Raw genomic sequence first — 8,242 nt, forward strand, 5'->3', positions numbered from 1 at the left:
CAATGCTGTCTCAGTGGTTGCAGCATAATTGATGGAAGACTGATGACTTTCAATGAGTAAGACTGCACATCATTTAGGCGGACGATGAAGACCTGGCTTCGGGCTGCACTACCTCCACATGGACAGCAAGAGCCTGAGTTGACTGGGTCATAGGTGAGCAAGTCACTGAAAGAGTGACAGGGGTGGGGGGATGAATGCTGTCCTCCTGAGATAGGGCAGTGGGCCTTTTCTCCACGGAGCCACTGCCACTCCTTCAGCAGGGCATCTCGGCATTCCTAGTAATGTGTTAAAGGACTGACACCCTGCAAATCATTTTCCCCACTGCAATCTACTGCCATGATAACAGAAGTCCGAACGTGCAAGATTTCAGTATTAACTTCCACTGCAGCATTCAGTGACTTCTGGTGGAAGCTGCTTGTGCTGCATTGGAAAGCTTCCAAATGCACCAAGCATTTTGTTGCGCATAATCCTTCGCCTTCATCTGCCTCGTTGAATGGTTCACCTGAGTCCTCTGCAGCAGAACCTTTGTGAAACTTTGGCCTTTGGTGAGCTGTCACCTCTGCAATCCTTGCTCTCTTCCCTGGCTACAGGTCAGGAGCCTCATCACATGCTGATCTATTTTATCCTCTAAATTACACACCATGTCAGTATCTGAGCTGATGGCTCCCCATGTGAAATTGAATAACGCTGTTTCTTTATAATCGCTGTCTTCCTCTACTGAATGGCCAGATTGCACATCTTGAGCACCTGAAAAGAGAAAAGTACAATGATAATGTTGTGATTCGGAAGTGTTACATGCTTATTTCAAGATACTATCATCTCTGGTAGTTTTAACTCTTTCTTAGGCCCTAGCCTCAACAATGACCATTACAGTAATGGTTAGTTCTTTTTCCTCCATGGGATTCAGAAAATGCAGGAATACCTTTATCCCTCCAGTTAGCTCGTGTGGCCTCCAGGTGTATGCTGCCGAGACAAAAGTGTGTTAGTGAGTCTCATGTCGTCTGACTGATGTGGTTGCCAAGGTGGAATAGCTAACAGGGTGTACAAGTTGTGAGATCTGTCTGTGAGGCTTGCAGCAGTACGAAGCACGTGAGGTGGAGATGAAACATGTGAATGTTAGGTATGACTCCTGGCTGTTCAATTGTGGGCGTATGGCGATGTAAGCAATGTATGAGGCTAAGGGCGTGGTTGGTGGAACATGGTATTTGAAGATGCATGCACCTACCTCAGCCACTCCTGTGAGGTCATTGAACTTTTAGCAGCACTGGATCCAGATACTCAGGGATGAACACCTAGAATTGATCTCCACAGCTATCTGCAAGGAACCTGTATCTTGAGGGCGTCTTGGCTTTCTGCAAATACAGGGCACACCTCATTCATAAAAACTTACTCGACCAAGTGCACCATTCAAAAATCCTGGACCCCACTATCTCCCATGGTGTTCAACTATTTAATATTTCCCAGGTCAGACTGACCTCTTGCAGTGAGCGGCAGCTCCTGCTCCAGCCATAATACATCTCCCCTTAAAAGGTGCAGGCTGGCTTGAACTGTTGCTAGCCACTCACAGTATTGGCCTGCTCAGGCATCCAGCCAAATAACAGCACAATTATTATTTTTTTTTAATTTAGAGTACCCAATTTTGTTTTTCCAATTAAGGGGCAATTTAGCGTGGCCAATCCATCTAACCTTCACATCTTTTGGGTTGTGGGGTTGAAACCCACGCAGACACAGGGAAGAATGTGCAACCTCCACGCGGACCGTAATCCAGGGCCGGGATTCGAACCCGGGTCCTCACTGCCGCAGACCCTGTGCTAACCACTGCGCCACCGTGCTGCCCATAACAGCACAATTATTCCTAGCTTGATGTTGAAATGATTTAAAAGAATAGGCAGATTGAAGTTGGCGAGCTGCCTACATTGCAGTCAATAGCAAGAATTAATCATGCATTGCAGTCCACATGTCAGTTTTAATTTATTGAATTTAGCCCCAATCTTGCTTAATATGTAATTGAGGATTGCAGTGTGCACATTGCTCATGCTTGATAAGGGAAACAACTACCAAAATATATGCCACCCTCAAATCAGACCTTCAAGCTTTATTCCATTGTGAGTTGTTGCAGGGACTACCACAATCACGGGAACACAGTGGTTAGCACTGTTGCTTCACAGCACCAGGGTTCCAGGTTCAATTCCCGGCTTGGGTCACTGTATGTGTGGAGTCTGCACATTCTCTCTGTGTCTGTGTGGGTTTCCTCCGGGTGCTCTGGTTTCCTCCCACAAGTCCCAAAAGACTTGCTGCTAGGTAATTTGGACATTATGAATTCTCCCTTTGTGTACCCGAACAGGTGCAGGAATGTGGCGACTAGGGGCTTTTCACAGTAACTTCATTACAGTGTTAATGTAAGCCTACTTGTGACAATAAAGAATATTATTATTATCTTTTAGTTCTATGTTGCTGGATCCTTTTAATCACAGGAAGGCACCAGTGCAGAAAGCAGACTACACCTTCTTTGATGGGAATAGTTCTTTTATTCATCTCCTCAAGGCAAGAAGGTAGCAGCGTTGGTCATTCTGCACTTTTTCCATTCTATGGCTTTTCTCAAAGTGGAGAACATTATTGATGACTCATATGGGACTGTACAGGGTTCTAATCCTGATTCCGCTGACATAATGGCCATTAATGTGCAGCTGGTCTGTGACCATGGGCACAACATTATGCATGTAAATGGATTTTAGTCTGGGAGTTGTCACCGCTCCTTGTTAACAACAATCCATGGTGCCACCATTATTAGGAAAAGCAAAGGGCAGCTTGAAACAATCACAAAGGAAAGCTGCACATGGTGCACACATCTATCAGTATTCTGGTCAAGCTGATCATTCATAGCTTCAAATAAAGAGTCAGACGCTTTCAGCAGATGGAGAGGGGGTTAGATCAAAGATTATTGTAGTCTGACTATTCTGCAACTTCACCATACAAGACAGGTGCTGAAATTGTGCGAGGATATGTCCACACGAATTCTAGAATGATACAGTATTGAAAGATGCCATTTGGTCTATCTTTGCCTGTCCGAAAGAACTGTCCAATTAGTTCCACTCCACTGCCTTGTCCACACAGCCCTGTTCTTCTACCGGTATTTCATAGATTTTACAGTGCAGAAGGAGGCCATTCGGCCCATCGAGTCTGCACCGAGTCTTGGAAAGAGCACCCTACCCAACCCCACACCTCCACCCTATCCCCGTAACTCAGTAACCCCACCCAACTCTAAGGGCAATTTAGCATGGCCAATCCACCTAACCCGCACATCTTTGGACTGTGGGAGGAAACCGGAGCACCCAGAGGAAACCCACGCACGCACGGGGAGAACGTGCAGACTCCACACAGACAGTGACCCAAGCCGGGAATCGAACCTGGGACCCTGGAGCTGCGAAGCAATTGTGCTAACCACTATGCTACCGTGCTGCCCAATTTATCCAATTGCTTTCATGATCCTTTTGAGGCAATTCATTTCAAATCTTTTTTTCTTGTTTTTTGGGTGAAGCAGAAAGTGCCGATCTTATTGCGAGTTATAAATGTATACAGAAGATTGAAAAATTAGAAGACAAACAAATCAATAGTGCGGTTTGCGATCTATACATCTGTGGAGTAAGCGACAAAAGATCAGGGAAATGACAAATGTACAGTTTACACCAAACATTGAACCCACCAAAATAACTAAACATTTCAAAATGGCTCAAGATCTTTCCCAGAACACAAAATGAATCTAGGAAGAGTGTAAGGTGAACATAGCACACCGTTATAACATTGAGGTATGATGAGCTGAGGGAAATCAGGTCTGTAGAGACTCACCCCATTCCCTCACCATACTCAGGATAGTAATCCTTCCAGACAGGAAGAGTACAAACATTACCCATGGTATTAGTCAAACACCAGTCACCTGAAGAGGATCTGTCAATAATTCACATCACCAACTAAAGCTGGGTTTGATTTTACCCCATACCCACTCCTGAGAGCTGACTCATTTAACAAGCACAGTTGGCCCAGCATTAAAATTCGAGCTAGGTTGTTCAGTGGTGATGTCAGGAAGGCAGGTAAAGCACGAGTCCCTGAGTGTATCTCACTCTCCAACCAGTATTCAGTTCTGAACACTGATGAAAGTGATGGTTGACCTGGGACTGCAGCCAGAGCCAAGTCCATGGTTCAGCTATACAGGAGACACAGCAATGACAGAAAGAGTAGTGATCAGAGACTCGATAGTTAGGGGAACACACAGACATTTCTGCAGCTGCAGATGTGAATCTAGGATGATTTGTTGCCTCCCTGGTGCCAGAGTCAAGATGCCATTGAATGGCCACAGTGCAACCTAAGGGGTGAACAGCCAGGGGTTGTGGTCCTAATAAGTACCAATGATGTATATCGAAAGAAGAATGTGGCCCTCCAGTCAGAATTTAGGGAGCTTGGTAGGAAATTAAAAATTTGGACCTATCTCCAAATTCCTCCTGGTACTAGATGCAACTGAGTATAAAAATAAGGAAGATAAAGCAGATGAATGTATGACTGGAGATATAGAGCAGGATAGAAGGATTTCCTAGGATATTGGGATCAGTTTTGGGGGCGACGGGGCCAAATTGGATCTCCAAAATTGATACTGGTTGAAATACTCACAAACCAGGCACTCTTTCTCAATCTGTGCATAGCTTCGTTCAGTTTGTGTTAATTCTCTGAATACAAAACACGACTGTTTGTCATTGCTGCGTGAGGGTTAGTTCATTTCAAATCATTACTCACTGGGTAAAATTCTCATCTCATCTTTGGTTCTTTTTCCAATTAACTAACTTGGGGAGATGATGGCATACCCCCTCACACCCCCTACCCCCCTCCCCTCACACCCCCTACCCCCCTCCCCGCACACCCCCTACCCCCCCTCTCCTCACACCCCCTACCCCCCTCCCCTCACACCCCTACCCACTTCCCCTCACCTCCCCTACCCCCCTCCCCTCGCATCCCCTACCCCTCCCCTCGCATCCCCTACCCCCCTCCTCTCGCACCCCCTACCCCCCTCCCCTCGCACCCCCTACCCCCCTCCCCTTGCACCCCCTACCCCCTCCCCTCACACCCCCTACCCCCCTCCCCTCACACCCCCTCCCCTCACACCCCCTATCCCCTCCCCTCACACCCCCTACACCCCTCACACCCCCTACCCCCCTCCCCTCACACCCCCTACCCCCTCCCCTCACACCCCCTACCCCCCTCCCACCCCCTACCCCCCTCCCCTCACACCCCCCTACCCCCCTCCCCTCACACCCCCTACCCCCCTCCCCTCACACCCCCTACCCTCCTCCCCTCACACCCCCTACCCCCCTCCCCTCACACCCCCTACCCCGACCCCTCACACCCCCTACCCACCTACCCTCACATCCCCTACCCCCCTCCCCTCACATCCCCTACCCTCGCACCCCCTACCCCCCTCCCCTCGCACCCCCTACCCCCCTCCTCTCGCACCCCCTACCCCCCTCCCCTCGCACCCCCTACCCCCCTCCCCTCGCACCCCCTACCCCCTCCCCTCACACCCCCTACCCCCTCCCCTCGCACCCCCTACCCCCTCCCCTCGCACCCCCTACCCCCTCCCCTCGCACCTCCTACCCCCTCCCCTCGCACCCCCTACCCCCCCTCCCCTCGCACCCCCTACCCCCCTCCCCTCGCACCCCCTACCCCCCTCCTCTCGCACCCCCTACCCCCCTCCCCTCGCACACCCTACCCCCCTCCCCTCGCAGGGACGCAAAGGCCAGAACATCGGCCTCTTTCGCCTCCTGCACTCCCGGCTCCTCCGCAACCCCAAATACTGCGAGCCCCCAGCCCGGATTGAACCTGGATCCTACCACCCTCAACAACGTCCCTGCCACGCCCTTCCAAAATTCCCCCAACACTGGACATGCCCAGAATATATGGGCATGATTTGCTGGGCTCTCAGAGCACCTAATACACCTGTCCTCACTCCCAAAGAACCGGCTCATCCTTGTCCCGGTCATGTGAGCCCTGTGCAGCACCTTAAACTGTACGAGGCCAAGCCTCGCACAAGAAGAGGAGTTCACCCTCCCCAGGGCGTCCTCCCACGTCCCCTCCTCAATCTCCTCACCCAGCTCCTCCTCCTATTTACCCTTCAACTCCTCAACCGAGGCCTCGTCCATCTCCTGCATCACTTGGTACGCCGCCGAGATCCTCCCCTCCCTAACCCACACCCCCGAGAGCACCCTGTCCTGGACCCCACGCGGCTGCAGCGGAGGGAACCCCTGCCACCTGACAAACGCCCTCACCTGCATGTACCGAAAGGCGTTCCCCGGGGGAGCCCGAACTTCCTCTCCAGCTCACCCAGGCTCGCAAATTTCCCGTCTATAAACAGGTCCCCCAACCTCCTGATACCTGCCCTGTGCCAACTCAGGAACCCGCCATCAATTCTCCCCGGAACAAACCGGTGGTTCCCCCGTATCGGGGATCCCATCGAGGCCCCCACCTCCCCCCTGTGTGTCTTTCTACTTAATGGGAAGATTCATAAGGCTCTAATTAAAGATACTTTAACTTAATTGTCTCTTCCCCCAATCTATAAAGTGGGCCAACACACCATATATTCTCTTATCAATGCATTGATACAAATCTGTTCCTCTGCTGCGGCTTATTCGACTCCATTCCAAGTAAACTCACAGGACATGATTGAAGTAAAATATTTTATTTTTTCCAATACTGAAACATATTTGCCTATTGTGTTTTACTCCAGTTCTGTGTTGTAAAAGTGTCATTTATTACCCACCCGTAGGACTTCTCAGTGGTATTCCAATGTAAAGTGGAAATGTGATAGCTGGCTGCCAACAGTGCACATTTGTCAGCTGGAGGTGGACAAATACTCTTAATAAAAGCCAATTACTGTAGATTCTGGAATCTGAAACCAAAGACAAAATGCTGGAAAATCTCAGCAGGCCTGGCAGCATCTGTAAGGAGAGAAAAGAGCTAATGTTTTGAGTCCAGATGACCCTTGGTCAAAGCTTTGACAAATACTCTTTCTTGTCAGATTATGAGATGGACCGCAATTGCTGGTGCCCCATTTATGTTACATTGACTGCCTAGACCCACGAGGTATCTGATAGTGTCATTTCAGTAGGGTCACTCATACTGTTTCACCACCCCTGCCAGCACGCTATTCTATTACAGATGGATAATCTATGCAGTTTGTGTGAAAATTTCCAGAAAATTGTTGTTGGGCAACAACAATGTCACATGGCTCCTTGTTTACTGGAGAAACATTTCCATACCCACGGATAGTAAACTGTTTTCTTGTCTTCTGGCCTTTAATTGGGCAGTTTATAAGGCTTTACTTAATGCCTCTTGTGTTGGACTTTTAACTTTTTTTATCCCTCATTCAGTCTGCAAGGGTAGTTTACACCACAGGAGATAGCCATGTGGCCTATACTCAATGCTGCTTATTTCCTTGAGCATTTGCAGGATAAATCCTCATGTTCCACACTCTCCTCAAAGTATATACTGCACATGTTCAAGATGCAATGGTCCCTGCACAATCACCCTCAGTAGCAAAACATTTCATATTCTCTCATTCTCAGTAACAATTTCAAATTGATGATCTTTAGTCACTTGACTTCTCAATATGAATAGTCTTTCCCTGATGATCAAAACCCCTCATTCTGAAAGCTTATTACATTTTCCTTTGTTATTTCTTCCCTTTTGGAAATGAGGCGAATATGTCAGGTATCTCCTCATAACTATGATTTCCCAATCCTGGCATCCTCTTCAGTTTTAGCATCTTTTGAAAAATGGAGTGGCCAAATTAGATACTTCGCTAAATTCCACTTTCCACACACCAAGTTACTCCATGAGTATATGTCTTCTGAAGTGTGTCTGTCCAGCCTCCTCCATTTGACTCCTAAAAAAATCTTTATTTACTAGGTTTCCAAATATTTTGGAATGTTGACTGTCTTTTTGGGGGGTTTTCTTATTTATTTATCTTCTGAAATCACTTGCCTTTTATAGTGTTTTAACTAACTTTTAGATAACTTTCTGCTTCTATGAATTGCTCTGTTGTCTCAAACGTAGACGTCCTACATTCTGTCATACTTTAACTTCTACCCAAAGCATTATTTACCGGCTGAAGGGCACTTAAGCTATTTCAGGTCAGTTCTCTTTGGTATAGACTTCTCTTGTTCCAGAACTCTCATTCTCAAGAATGTGAAAATGTGAA

Source organism: Scyliorhinus canicula, chromosome 7 (assembly GCF_902713615.1).
Source record: "Scyliorhinus canicula chromosome 7, sScyCan1.1, whole genome shotgun sequence".
Classification (NCBI taxonomy): Eukaryota; Metazoa; Chordata; class Chondrichthyes; order Carcharhiniformes; family Scyliorhinidae; genus Scyliorhinus; species Scyliorhinus canicula.